This window comes from Rousettus aegyptiacus, unplaced genomic scaffold (assembly GCF_014176215.1).
Source record: "Rousettus aegyptiacus isolate mRouAeg1 unplaced genomic scaffold, mRouAeg1.p scaffold_m13_p_15, whole genome shotgun sequence".
NCBI lineage: Eukaryota > Metazoa > Chordata > Mammalia > Chiroptera > Pteropodidae > Rousettus > Rousettus aegyptiacus.
Window position 1 is genome coordinate 54,145,236 of NW_023416290.1, and position 15,374 is coordinate 54,160,609.

Consider the following 15,374-nt stretch of genomic DNA (forward strand, 5'->3'; position numbering starts at 1 on the left):
CAGCCACAAGCTTTACTTGAAAAGCCTTGAACATTCAAAATGATGAAGACACTTTCATCCTACAGACTGTTTCATTCCCATTTGGGTTTGCGGGACTATGCACGCTCTGTCGGTTAGAAGCTAGAAACACAGGAGTAAGTAAGGACACCCTAAATATCCACTGGACACCTTCGATGACCATTCTGTGACTTCTCAATGTCCTGAACACTCCAAGTATACACCCTACCTAGTCTTGGTGAAGTAAAGAAAAATATAATACTTTGAGGCAGTGTCTTTGGAGATTTAAAATATTTTAGAGGTATACTTCAGACCGATACTTTAAAAGACAACAAATCAAATGGATCCTAAATCACATTGCTTTTCTTAATGTACCTTTCTTTTAAAAATAGATCTGCAAAAGGTTAGAACTGGATGGACAGTGACAGAGCATGTGACACAATCTGCTTACGTCACAAGCGAAGCCACGAAGACTCCAAGTGGGGTGTGACTGGAAAAGTGTCTCGACTCTGACATTTCAGTTCCTGGGTCTCTGATTTCATCACCACGGTACCTGACTTTGCTGTCGACTGGTTGGACTACAACTCGCTTCTTGCAAAATCCAGCTCCTGCCTCGTAGAAACAGGGTAGGTGGTTGCATAAGGCAAGCATGAGATGCCAACGTAAAGCATAGCGAGTTACATCATTCAAAGACTCTCTAATTTTTACATAGGAAAATTAGAGGAGAAATTTTTAGAGGAGAAATAGAAGATATACTAAGTGTATTCCCTAAGAAGAAAAAATTCCAAGAGTCTTTACATCCTTAGTTTGCTTTAAAGGGAGCTCCAAGCAAGAATAGAAGAGAACAATGACGAGACCAAAGCCAGGATTAAGACAGAAGAAACTATTTGAATGGACAGGCCTCAGTCCTGATTAAGTCCCCACGTGTAAAGGCCCAAGTCAAATTCTCCAAGAATAAAATGTGGCCTTCTGTTAAGTAGGTTCCTCCACGGAGTCCAGGGGTACTACTCGTGGCTCCTTTATGTTCCCATAGTGTGAATAACGAGGGAGAAAAATATATATATATAAGTCAGCAGTGGGTAGAGGGAGGGACATTGGCGTCTCCCTTAAATACCTTAATAGACCAAAGTGTCATCGCACTCTCCAGAGGGAACAGGTAGGACAGGAGCTCTAAAACATACGAGACAAGCTAAACCCCACAATTCTGTTCTGTAATGCCGTGAGCACCCTAATTTTGCAATGAGATAGCACTCAGGTGCACTGCCTTGTGGAACGTTCTCCCAAGACGCTATTCAAGAATCTGCAGCTCAATGCATTTTCTCAGGCTGCCCTCCAGAACCCGTGTTTAAGCCTCCATGGCAGCCTCCTCCTTCTGAACCGCTAAAAGCCCTAGGGACCCGCCTAGTCTAGCCTTCCTACCTTACTGATCAGCGAACCGAGCCCCCAAAAGGGGAAGGGCCTGGTCCAATAACACTGAGCCAGGAAGTGCTGGGGGAGGGGGTGGTTCTCTGCTGTCACAGACATCATCTCCCTGACGTGGAGTTAAGATTGGCTCTAGGTTGTATCCTTTATTTCTAATAGGAAAGGAAAGTTACCATGATAACAGGCAATAATTACTAGGGTCATCAAATGAGAAATTAGATTTTATCCCTCCTCCTCGTCCTTCTTCTTTTGGAGAGATTCATTTAAACTGAAGTGAATTTGGGCCTGAGCTACAAGATAGTTAGTCCTAATTCAGAAAGTTGGAAAAACATTTGCGAAGTGAGTAAATACGTTTACAGCTTGGTGGGCGATTCACTTGGAATCTCCGATTGTCTGGTTCCGTCTGTGTGACTCTATGTCTCTTTGCCTCAGGCCTTGCTGAAACAACAGAAAGCAAAACGACTTGGAGGTTTGTGCTTCAGCATCAAGTAAACTCACTTTTACCATCTACCTTCCATTAAACGTTCCATAACTGCTCATTTATGCGATTGTAGCAGGTGTCTTGCAGACCAAAAATAGCCCAATATTTCACAAGTGTTTGAGAATGAGGACAGAGAGCTAGAGCAAACTCAAGGGAGACTCCGGGTTCTTCTCTGTGGCCAAAGAAGTCTGTTAACAGGCGGCTCCATCTGGCTGTGGTAGGTGGTTGCTTACCTCACAGGTGCAAGACCACACACACACACACACACACACACACACACACACACACACAAGCTCTGCATATTTCATCTGGTTTGGGTTCTTCCACCCTTGATTTTCTGTTAATGATCAGATACCCCTTTGACTATATTCTGAGGAGTTACATGACAGAGGCCAACAAACCCATCAGGCTCAGCTTTTTTGGGTTCAAGTGCTTTTCATTCCGCACATGCAGGAGCCTCGTTGAATTTACCATCAAAGGACGCTGTCACGTTTCCATCAGAAGGTGCACTAAGAGTTGGACTACTGAACTAGATAACATCAAATCAACTTTCTGGTGAGTGTCTTTGTTTTAGCTAAATCTCTTATTTAGTAGTCATTTATTTATTTTTTTTTCAAAAGAATCAAACTCTAGAGGGAGGATGCAGGTGCTTACTAAAGAGTTGCATAGGACAATTAGGGGGAAAATCAAGGAAAAAATAGTCAAAAATTACAAATAAGCATATTTGAAACATCATCTGACAAAAGATGACTCAACATGAAATAATAGAGAGCTTTACTTAAATAATTGGATTCGCTTAGGAGGAAACTGGGCATCAGTTAAGTTCTGAAAGGTGTTGTCTCTTTCCCTTGTTTTTAATCTATGCCCCCCAATCCATCCCCACCCTAAACAACAACAAAAGAATTTTTGCTTTTAGGACCCATTAGGGAAAATGAACAAGTTCAGATGGTCAAGTTTTACATTTCTTTTAAGGGCTATAGCTTTCAATTTCAAAGTCTTGTCCTTAAAGGACATAGTTCTAAACACATAACATGTCCCTTCATGCTTCACGAGGAGCCACAATTCAACTTGTCTGAACACCAACTGGCTTTGGCTAGTGAGTAAACTGATTATTAAACATCGGCTTACTGTTGGAATGAAGGAAGGTCTAAGGCCATTGTTTATCACATGAGAAGTACAGATATTCCAGGTACGGTATTTATAATCTTTGCATTCATGCCTTTAGATATCTAAGTATTATTCCCGCTGTGCTTGGCTCCCACAAGAAGTCTGAAATCCCAGTCTTCCCTTATCACCTAACATTTGTCCCCAAACAGAACATTTAATTTAGTTTGCTGTTGTTCATGTTCCTGAGATGAAACCCTCAGGCTCCCCAAACCCTCCAGTAATGTCAGATACTCGAATGCTTTGGGTAAGTGCTATTATTTTTTTCCTGTTCTTTTCATTTCTGCAACTCATGGACAGGGCTTATTTCTACAACTATTAATCAATGGATAAAGAGGCAGCGCCTCCATGAAGACAGGATAACTCATAAAATAAACAACTTCAGAAGTAAGAATTTAGAGCCAGAGATGACTTCTTGGAGAACTTACGCTTTTTTGGAATCCACGAAGTCATGTAAGAGGCATCGTGCAGCCTTACCTACGAAGCAAGAAACAGGGTGGCTCCAGCTAATTTCTGAGTTGTAGAGCCTTATGACGATTATTTCAAAAGTCTTACATCATGATCATTTAAAAATATTATAAGTAGGCACCTCTCTAGCTATGGAGTCTACATTGCATTGGAGTCTTTAGTTAAGTTGTTTTTTAAGTCTTGCTTCCCAATGAGCATCAATAGTGTGTTTCTCTCTCTCTCTCTCTCTCTCTCTCTCTGGCTCTCTCTCTCTCTCTCTCTCTCTCTCTCTCTCTCTCTCTCATATTAAACACAACTTAGCATATTGCAGAAGGAAAGTTACTGCTTTTACTGTATCTACAGCTGTGCCTCTGAGATAGCACGTGTATCATGACCAATATACGGAAATGCAAGCCGTGAGACCTGCTCCCTCCTGCAATTGCTCTCCACGTCAGAGCAGCCCAGGTCAAATGTCTAAATGGGCAAAGTGCCACGAAAAAATTGAAGATAGTGTAAAATGAGGCAAGGAGGAAAATATAAATTATGAAAGATGAGCTATTATTACAAATGCTCTAAGCGATATGTAAAATACCTTAGTAAGGGTGACTTCAATTAGTTTCATTTTCTCGCTTAACAAGCATTCAAGAAGCAGTCATTTGCCAGGTGGTCACTATTGCTCCAGGCATCAGATTCCCTTCCAGGCAGATAGAAGTTGAGGAAGAATAGTGACAGAGGCATGTGAACTCTACTGGGGAATCAGATGCTTTCCCAGGCACTTTTCAGACAACTTTCCTTACACCTCATGCCAGGCTGCTTCACGTGGACTCTCTCACTGCGAGGGACATTGAGAGAAGGGAACGATATATTTACAGCTGGCTTCGCCTTAGACCAGTTATGATCGATTGCATGGCTTGGACCAATAGCAATCCATAAAAAAAACACACACACACACACATTTTTGTTAGCAAGAAGGAGATTACGGGTACAGAGTAGACAACTAACTGTCCACCACAAGGGGTATGGGGGCAACACAGAATGTTTCGAGGCCAGACCAAGGATAAGGACTTGTAACCTCTAACTCCTGGGACAGGGTCTCAGAGCACTATCTCCGAGGTCTTCTCCTTTTGGAACACACAAACACCACTGTGATCCCTCACTCAGCAGTTAGCGCTCTTCCTTCCTCCTCCACTCCGGTTTCACTTCTATATCTTTTTCTATCATTACGCCACTCTTCTCAAAATGGCTTTCAGCCTCCTGAGCAATTGTTAAGAGATTATATCTCCCTCAAAATACAGCTCACATTTATCTTGATCCTTTCCCTTGACCTGCCCAGTAAAAAGCATCTTACTCCCCATCGCGCCTGCCCCCGGTCCTGGGAATGTTGTCTACAGCTCTCTCATGGCACTGTGATGTACAGTTTTGTGCAGTGTCTCGTGCACAACCCAGAGATTCTTGAAAGCTAGTTAGTCTCATGTCAGTGGATATTTTCAAGCAGAGGCTAAGAGCCACTTAGCTGTGGTAATACAGAGGAGATTCAAGCATAGGGTAGAGATGTGGAGTAGATGAACTTTGAGGCAACTTCCAGCAGTCTCTGGGAAAGCACTCCGAGCCCGGTTGTAGGCCAAGTGCTTACTTACACGCCTGTATATACTCCTCATGCAATCCTAATAATAATATTGTTGCCCAAGGTCACAGAGTAAATAAGTGGTGGAGATGGAAGTCAAACTAGATCTGACTCTAGATTTGTTTCCATATTAAATTTTAAAAAGCTTAAATGAAAAGAAATAGGATTAACAGTTTCCACTACAGCATTCTCATCTTTACGGTAAGAAAAAGAAGAACAAAGTGAAAATCAATGACTTTCCTTGGACTGATGAGAGAATTGGAGTCACAAGGGCAAACCACCACTCCTGAAATCTGGAGAGACAGGCAAATCGAGAGTCACAAACAGGATCTTACCTGGAGTAGAAGCCCTCAGAACTATGAACCATTAGGACCATTTAAATGGTAGTTCTGATGAGTCATTAGGGGCTGAGGGTACACTATTTTAACAGTGAGAAATCCCTGGGGACGAAGTCTCAGGGAGGCCTACACTTTTATGGGTTTTATCTCTAAGAACCAAACTAGGTTCTCGTGATACGGAGTTAACAAAGACCCCTTGTGGCTCTGACAGAACAAAAAGTCAATGTTGTGAAACGTACTCAGAACCTTCGCCATAATGAAAGCCTACTCTCCAAGCAAAAGGGCTTGACGGGAGCCTTCGTCCGCTTGGTGGCAGGGCATTTGTCTGACTCCAGCTTCCTCTAGACTTCCTGTGTCACCTACATGGGAAGGAGTGGGAAGCTAGGTCACAGCCTCGGGGCACAGGCCAAACCCCAAGACTCATACTTAAAAACAAGGCTATACAACACTCTGCTTTCCCACGCCTTACCACCACACCCACAGGGCTCCAGAATAATGCCTGCAAATCACAGCTGAACCAGCTGTGAGATGCCCAAAGACAAGGAAGGAGGATAGATGAGGACAGTGAAGGACTTGGAAGGCACCAACACCTGCAGCTACAGCAAACATGAAACACAGCTCAGCTCCTAGCCATCTCAACCCAAACCTCACGCTGAAGGCCTATTACTCAATACATTGCGTCCAGCTTGCAACAAAAATTACAAGGTGTACTAAAAGGCAAGAAAGGGTCTGAGATTCCTTTAATAGATCTATCCGATTTGACCAGTTTATTTTTAAAACGTAAAAACAATGTCACACTGGGCTTGTCAGACTATTTAAGTGAGCAGCCTCCAAAATTTTTTATTGTACTTCCCATTAGCCAAAAAAAAAAAGAAAAAAAGTTAAAAGCACATCTTTCAGAAGATGTAGTTATAAATTCTATGCACTTGCCTCTTTTCTAATAGATTCTATTCCTTATAAATCACACAAAAATTAAAATAAATGAAATAAAAAGTATAAATGGAGGTTTTCATTTTTGTCCACTACACCTGATGAGTCATGTGCAACTTGAATATACATCTTGTTTTTAATCCACTAGTATGGCAGGCAGAATTCTAAGATCCTCATCTCTTGGTACCCACACTCGTATTCAATTTTCTCCCTTCGAATGATGGCAGAATCTATAGGTTGCCTCTAACCAACAGAAAGTGGTAAAGGAGATGGGATTTTCAGATGTGATTAAGGTCCCTAATCAGTTGGTTTTGCACTATTCAGAAAGGAGATGATCTTAGTCGAACTTACCAGGATATCAGGTGAGCTCCTTAAAAGAGGGACCTTTTCTTCCTTGGAAGAACAAACTTGAAGCAGGAGAAACACTCTCCACTGGCCTTGGAGATGCAGCCAGCCATGCTCTGAACTCCCTACGGGGATACCTGGTATCTAAGAGTTGCAGACCTCATTCCTATAACCACAAGGAACTGAATTCTGTCAACAGCTTGGAAGAGAACAGAAAGATCCAGATGAGAATACATTCCAGACAACACTTAGGCTGCAGCCTTGTGAGACGCTGCAGAGAGGACCCAATTAAGTGATGCTGGAACCCCTAGAAATGGTAGGGAATAAAGAGGTGTTGTTTTAAGCCTACAGATTTGCAGTAATTTGTGACACATCATAAAAAATTAAGGCACCTAGTCTTAGCAATTTGGTTGTCTCTGAGAGTACATAATTTTCAGTGAAAGGGACCTCTTAGATCGAGAGATGCCATTTCTGTGTGCTCTTTTTGAGTGCATATCAAATGGGACCCAGCCAATGGAATGTCCCCCCCGTTTCAGATTTTCTATGGCTCGGCTTCCTGAGTCTTACATCTCAGTCGTGGGGATCAAAGCATGACATCATATTCACTCATTTTACCTCTCAGAAGCCCCATAAGTTTACTAAAATTCCTCAGACTTAAAGGTTCTCAGTTACAGCTCCTGAAATGAGTGGTCATTAAGATGTTTTGAACAGGTGGTGGAGTGGGGGGAGGGGTGGGTAGGACATGGACAGCATCTTGAAGTTTCCACATCAGGAACAGGGAACGGCCAGCCCCAGAGCACAAACCCCTCTGCCCCGGCCCCTAGTCCTCCAATCGCAACCTCATGCTCTGCGAAACACACACACACACACACACACACGCACACGCACGCACACGCACACACACACATGACTCCAACATCACCCCCAACACACCCTCACATGTGTGTGCATGCATGAACACACACATACACACCACATTCCTCTTCCTCCCCACGACACACATTCTGCTGCTTCAGGGTTTCAGATGAGAGTCAAGCGAGGAAAACAAATTTGAACTAGCCTTCATATTTCAAACTCAACTATGCACCATAGAAGCAATGGACAGGAAGTTTTGGATACAAAAGCCCTTTTTTATTTTTGCCAAGATTTGGCTCTGGGATGCCTTGCACTCTGAGCTCTATCTGGATCAGCTTGAGAAGGGGGCTTCTGCTGGGGGCCAACCTCTCGCTGCAGAGAAACATGCAGTGACACCTCGGTTTAAGTCCCTCAGAAAGACAGAGGACCTGAAGGTGCATCTTATTTTGTCTCTTACTAACCACGTGGGCCTTAGAAAGCGATTCGTTTTCCTAACGTTCTACAAAATTGAGATACTAACACCTACCTCATAGGACCGCTACAAAGACAAAATGAGGTAAGGCGAGAGAACCCACCATAACACATGACAGAATCTAAAACTGTTTCTTGCCTGTTACATAAGCCAACGTGTTTCTACACTTATATTTTAGAATTAGAACTCTGCGTTTCAAATATTACCTAATCCACGTTGTCATCAAAACAGTTACCTGCTTGGATTTGGCTCCTTATTCGTGTATTTTATTTACCCTAACTAATGAGTGCCATTTTCAAGCACCAAATCACTCCTAATTAAATTCTTAACACTTTAAGGTAACATTTTGCAGTTTCTTCCTCTTTATGTTTCAATGTTGGCAGCAAGTCTGGGTAGCTCTTAAAATGAACAGAGCCATCAGGCACGGTGTTGCAACTGGGCAAAAACAAAGAAAAGGTTTCCAGGGACCTATTTTGCATTCCCCCTTATTAAAATGAGTGGCAACTCCCCAAAGACCAATCCATGTGTTTGGTTTTATTTAAAGTATACCTGAGTAGCCAATCCTGTTCCTCTAGATCAGAGAGGTATAAATAATAACTAATATTTGTAGAACACTCTAAGTTGTACAAAGTGTTGCAAACCTATCAAAAATTCTGTAAGAGATAAGGACAGAACTTTGTTGCACATGTAATTCTGGTTGGGTCACTATTCTGGGCACTTGTAACATATTTTCTCATCAAATCCTTCTATCAGCCTTATGAAGGAAGCTTTTATTACAGGTTGCCGGTGAGTGCAGGGAGGCAGGGTAAAGCTACACACGTTGCCCTGGATTCTACAGATTTTAAGTAGTTGGTCCAAAACTTGAATGCGTGATGTCATTTCTCTGTTTGCCAGAAAAAAAGGATGAATGTCCTTGACGGTCTTAGGAGAGCTATCTTCTGTGAGCTCAAACGGAGCAAAACTGTGAATGAAACACATTTCAGGGGATCCTAGTGACATTTCTGGTCTGATTAGTACCTCTCTCACCTTGTCATTGAGGCTTCTGGGGAGGCAAGGTCTATGGCTTCACCATCACTGGATCTCCTGTAACACCCAGACAGCACCCACGTATTCTAATTTTTAAATGAAGGCTCATGGAATTTTCTAAAGTAAAAAAAAATCAATAAGATATTATATAGCATGTATATGCATCACATATATACGTACAGGTAAAAAGGCACAGAAACTTCAAGATGAACCCAGCTCAAAGGATTAAGATATGTTTCCGTGGCTGGATGGTGAAGAAGACAGCACTAGCAGATGTTCAGATGACTGCCAGCTCTTCCAAGTTGAATGGTCTCTTCTGCTTTAATTTAGTTAACTTATCTATACTTCTCATGCATGGAAAGAAACAATGGAAGGCATTTTAATTACATGTGGAACCAATGCATTCATAAAAGATAGTGATAACAGGCCTAGGAAGTGTTTTTCGCTATTCCCTGGGATATTTCTCTTGATGCATGCTCACATTTGCCATTCTGGCGAAAGAGTTGAAAGAGACCGCTACTGCCTTTCTAGAAGAAAATTAAAGGGGTGATCATACGTTGTCACATTTGCCACTATGTCATTCTCCCAAGAAGGTACTTTCACATTCCAGTCCTGGCCTTATTTCTGGACCTATCAAGCTAAATGAAACCTAGTCTCTACCAGTGAGGAGTTTTCAAGTCAGAAGAGGGAGAAAAAGACATCTCGAACTAACTATAACCTGTGAAGGCATTTAACAACAAGTATATTGGATGCAGAGGAAATGGGGAGGCTTGCACATAAAAAAATCACATTTGGTCTCGAAGGATGAAAAGAATTTCAAGCTAAAAAGAGAGTATTCCAAATCTAGGGTACAGCTAAAGTAAAAGCTCAGCCTTGAAAATCTTTCTTGTGCTCAGTGAATGAAGAGATCAGAGCTTAGGTTCCACTGGGGGAGCCTGGGGGTCCAGGGCAGAGCAAGCAAGCAATCCAGGTTGAAGGAGTCCTCGTGGCCACACTAAGGCATTTGGACTTCATCCCATAGCTCTGGTGACTGTGCAAGACTGCGCCGGGGGGAGCCACAACTAGAGAAGCCAAGGCAGTTGCAAGGTTCTACAAATGCCAAACACGAGACGCTATGGTAATAGCACAAGAAATGAGTGAGAAAGAGGTCTTGACTTATGTGTGGAGTGAGGTAGAGAAAAGGGTCAGGATGACTCAGAAATTTCTCTGGATTGGGCAACTGGAGACTATTGCTATTTGCCAGAACATAAACAGGGAAAGGGAAGAGTTTGCTTCAAGTCACGAGGCAAAGGCCCAGTAGGATATAGGCCCTCGCCCCCAGCCCTCTTTAAAGAAAGGGACATACCAACAAAATATGAATGAAGTCCAAATCCAAGCACAGATGGGCCACTGTCCAAGAGTCATTAAAAAAGATATTAGAGAAAAAGAATGGTGGGACGGAAAGGACAAGGAGTCAGAGATTTGGGTTACATTGAGAGTTCTGTTCAGCGTTTTCCATGTGACCTTGAACAAATTAATTCCTGCACTTCCGTTTCTTTATGTGTAAACTGTGTCAATAATAGAAACTGATGCGATTTGTTAGTTGAAAATGTTCATGGAAATATAAGGCAAAAGATACGGGATAGTCCTTGAGTCACATTGTGAAGTCCACTCTGCCTTTAGTCAGGCCCTGTGGAGGATGAGGTGAGAAGGCCTCCAGGCCCCCTCAGATCATGAAGGCTGTACCCCCCATTTGTTGGGAGTGTCGCCCCCTCGGATCCTGCTCCTGCTGAAGAGAAATAACCCAACGGAGTGATGGCACCTTTGGGGAAGCGTGAAGCCAAGGATTGATCTACTCCAGGGAATAAAGACTCCCACCAGGGGTGGCTCTGAGGGGACACTCGATCTTCAGAGCTCCCCATAGGTCTCCACTAAAGCTGCATCCCAACTCCACTTCTCTCCCCACCCACTCTCAGTTGGTGACTCCAAGAGAGTTCCCTAGTGACTACTACATCAAACTAATTTACATCGAACACGTTTACTTCCAGGGAAACTCAACCCGTGGCTGGCCTTTACCCAAGGGCACCCAGATATGCATATCTTAAATAGCGTTCCAACTTCTAGATTTATGTCTCCGTCTCTGTTTAATAACAAATGCCATCTGTTTATCCCTTGCCAAATTCCACAGTGCTCCCTGTAAGATAACTCTTTCTGAGTTTTTCAAACTCGATGCGACCGACATTTTGAAGTGGATAATTCTGTGTTATAGTGGGGCCGGCCCATGCGTTGTGGGATGTATAGCAGCATCCTTGGCCTCTACCTGCTAAATGTCAGTAGCATCCCCAAGTTGTAATAATCAGAAATGTCTCCAGATGTTGCCAAATATCCCCCCTCGGGGGGTAAAATCATCCCTGTTTGACCTACATAAGTGTGTGCTAAGTGTCAATGCTTAATGTTGACTTGTGCCGATTCTCTAGAGATATTTGCTTGGTAGTGAGGACTTCTTTGGAGACACAAAGCATAAAGGGATGAATTTCTGTAGCTGGATTTCTTGTAATCCTTCCAATGATATTACATAACTATCTGCCTGATTCCTGAAAAGTAAAATTCAACTTGGTACTTTTTGAAAAACTCTTTATGGCAGACCAGGCTCTCAGAAACATTGGTGTATGGGGTTCCATGCATTACAAAGAAAGTGGGGGTATTCAGAACAGCTATGAAAGCTATAATTTAAGTACCGCATTCACATACAGTATGTCAAAGATTCATGGTACGAGATCTGATCTGCCTATCTACCCAGGGAACTCTGGGATATAAAGTCAAGCTGTCAAATTTCTATAGGAGAACCATATGAAATCCTCAATATTTGCCCATTTTTAACCATTACAAAAACAGTAACTTCACACGATTCAACCTAATATTTAGCCAGAAATACTCTAATAAAAGCTACAGAACACACAGTGAAAATGATTTTGATGCCACCTCTGGCTATGGTTGCCCAGAAAGGTTTTTTAGATGTCATCCAGATTCAAAAGGAAAGATTTCTATGATCAATTAGTACTATCTACACAGTGCCAAGGAAAAAGGTGCTTCTCATGCCTTGCATTTCTATCCTTTTTCAGAAGAGAAGAATATTACAGAGTGTCCTAGCAGATCTTTGAGGGGGAAGGGACAGGTGGAGGAGAATGGATGTGTTTCTGAGAAGGGCTGTGACATAAAAGAGAATCAAGATGCATGCAGCCTCCTTTCTTAGTCCTTTCGAGTCACTGCTTTCTATATAGCATGAAAAATCATTCTGAATTATCACAGGATGGCCCGGACAAACGTCTTCAGAACAAAGCAATAAAAATCTATGCTGGGCCTTTCCTAATACTTAAAAAATCCTCAAGCTTAATGTTTCTTTTCAAAAGGTGCTCTCGATCCAAAAAAAAGCCTCTTTCGATGGTATGTTCTAAATGGGCTAATAGTTTAGGACAAAGCACAAGGGGGAGATGTCCTTTCCCAAGCTACTCGGTTTATTATAAATTTTAACTAAGTCAGATTGCAGCCATCCGCACCCCCTGGTTTCACCATTAGCAGCTGGAGAGCACTTTCGCAGGTAACTTCCCAGAAACGTGCCCCATTTACCAATCTGTCGGTTCTCTAAATTTTTTAACTCATTACTGAGCACTTGCTATGGTCAAGCACTGTGTTGTGTACTGAGATTGGTTACAAACTTAGATATGACACAGCATCTGACTTCTGAGGCTTGTCACACAATGAAGAATCCAGAAAACTGAATAATAGCTTTGAGTTGATGTCAGGGAAGAAGCCTGTACTGGGTACCATGAGAACTCAAGGAAATTCCAGTTCTACCAGGAGTGTTGGGTTGGAAAAGGAGGCGACAGTTCATAAATACTTTAGCGAGGGGACGGGACACTTGACCTGAGTTGCGAGAGAGGAGTCGGAAGTTCACCACATGGAGGAGAAGGGTCGGACAGGAAGAGCATTTCAGTGAGAGGGAAGTGAATGGGTACGGAAGAGAGACGTGACCCAGCCAGGCACGCACTGAAATTCAAACCAAGCTAATGCAGAAGCCCAGGGTGTGAAGGGGCAGTTGGTGCTCAAGGCTATGTCACTGCCACTGCCGGCTGTACGTCCTACTGCCATCTTTGAGAACTGATAAGCTAATGAATCCCTGCACTCATGTCCTTATTATTTGCCGCCTCCAGTTTCAGTAACCCACCAATAACTTTCAAGTGCTCTCTGTTATCTGCAGGATGAAGTTCTTTAAAATGGCAAATGGGTCTCCCCTGATCTTCCCTGGCTAAATCTCCTACCGCCTCCTCATTCATTCGACCCTCTGTTAGACAAAGATATAGCTGGAGACATCTACATTTAAGGCATGATATGAAATAGCTGTGCAACTAAGGGGGCAGGTCCCTCTCTCATGACAGTTACCTGCCTGTACTATATATATACTGTTCTGCTACCTGCACGGATAACTGCTGCATGGATGGACTCCACGCAGTTCACCACAGGTGCCGGGAGATCCTACCTACAGGCTTCGTGCATCCTATTTTCTTTTCTCAGAATGTCCTTTCTTCCTTGACGAGCTGACAAATCCTTTCCCCTTCTCCGTAATTACACTCTGCCTCATGTTCTCTGGAAATCTTCCCAGAATCAAGCGTCCTGCTCTCAGAACGCACAGCCCTAACCTGGTAGTTCTTGCTGCTTGATTAGGTGACTACGGCTGCCTGTCTGCGGGTGGAATGCTGCAAAGGCTTAATAGCTGGTAGGGCAGGAACTTTAACTAGTCATAACCGATGTGGCCTGAACGCAAGCAACGCAGTCACACCAGCGCGTGCCAACCGAATTCCAACTCTCCTTTTCTCTACTGGACTGTGGCCACTGGGATTTCGTCTGGTTCATCTGCCCATTCCCAGAGTCCAGCACATAGCTGAGCCCTCAACGACATTCCTGAATGAATGGAGAACTGTTTTTTCCTGACACGAACACAAACTCTTCACTCTGCCTCCTTGGGCAGACTGTTAATGGGGTCCATTATTTGTGGAAGTGATAGAAAAATGTCTAGTGCCCTCTTGGGAAGCATCATTGCCCCGGGAAGCCTGAGTCTCCATTAGAACATGATCCTGGTCTCTGTTGCATAAACCTTTCTGGCAGTAGAGGATGGGGTATACACTGGATGCAGAGCCCCAAAGAGGAATAAAATTATAGTGGCTACTTTGCATTAATATCGCTAAAGTCTACAAATTGTCTTTTCCTCTCATGTATTGGTTCCAGATAAAATGACAAGCTTTTAGCCCAGTACCACTTCTAAAAGAAACAAGTTCTGCATTTTTGGCGGTTTGGGCTTTACTTCTTTGGTTGGTTGGCTGGTCGTTGGTTTTCTATTGTGTTGTTATTTGGTTTTTTAACAGCTGTTGGCTGTTGAGGTGATTTCTGCATATCAACCAAAGCCAGGTGTCACATGTGACATTGCATGGATCAAAGAAATTCCCAGCGGAGTTAAGTACCTATTGGTTTCCAAGCCCTTCGGTACTTACACCACCGGCAACTTAAAACCAAGAGCCTCTATCATTTGTTTCTCTTTCTTATGTGCTCCCTTGCCCTGCCTTGGCCCCGGCCCAAGGCTCAAGGTGAGTCACACAGTAAGTACTCAACACGTGTATCTTCGGCGCAATCGCAGTTGGCCTCGGAGGGGTCTTGCCTGTCAGTCTTTGCTCCTGGAGCTCTGGATCTGGAGGGAAATGGCCCCTGACCACAGCACTCACTGACGACACCTGGGGAAGCCGTGCGGAGGACGAAGCGGCCTCAGAGCAGAACACCTGCCACCACACACTGTTTGAAGTGGAATGCCTGTCAGCATTCTCTCGGCAAGAGTCTCTCAGCAGGGCCTGCTGCCTGTGTCGTTTCTATCCAGACAGCCAAGAGCGTTTCTCAGCACTCTCTTTAAAGGTGTAGCACTCCTATTTGCCTAGCCCTGTGGAGCTCTTGAGAGGGCTTTTGCTTCCAATGTTTGGCTTGTGACAGGGAGACAATGGAACACTGAAGGCCATTAAGACAAAGGCTGTCTTTTCCATTTGCTGGGACAATAGGAGAGCAAGAGCTTGCGGGCAGTAAGAATTTATCTCAAAATGAAGGCGAGTGTTGAAATATTTACAATTACTGCCAAGAACAGTTTGGTTCTGTCCAACTCTTAATACACATTCTGTATAAGTTAATGATTACACTTCCAGAAATGCATCCCATGAGAAACTTTCATGTGCACAAGATACAAGAATGTTTCTTGCC

At 43.3% G+C, this 15,374-nt stretch overlaps 1 long non-coding RNA gene across 2 annotated transcripts in view; it reads right to left on the reverse strand.

The window, feature by feature from the left end:
• Nucleotides 1–15,374, reverse strand: part of LOC107501903 — a 570,942-nt gene that overhangs the window by 443,826 nt on the left and 111,742 nt on the right. The gene's annotated exons all lie outside the window — the stretch shown is intronic.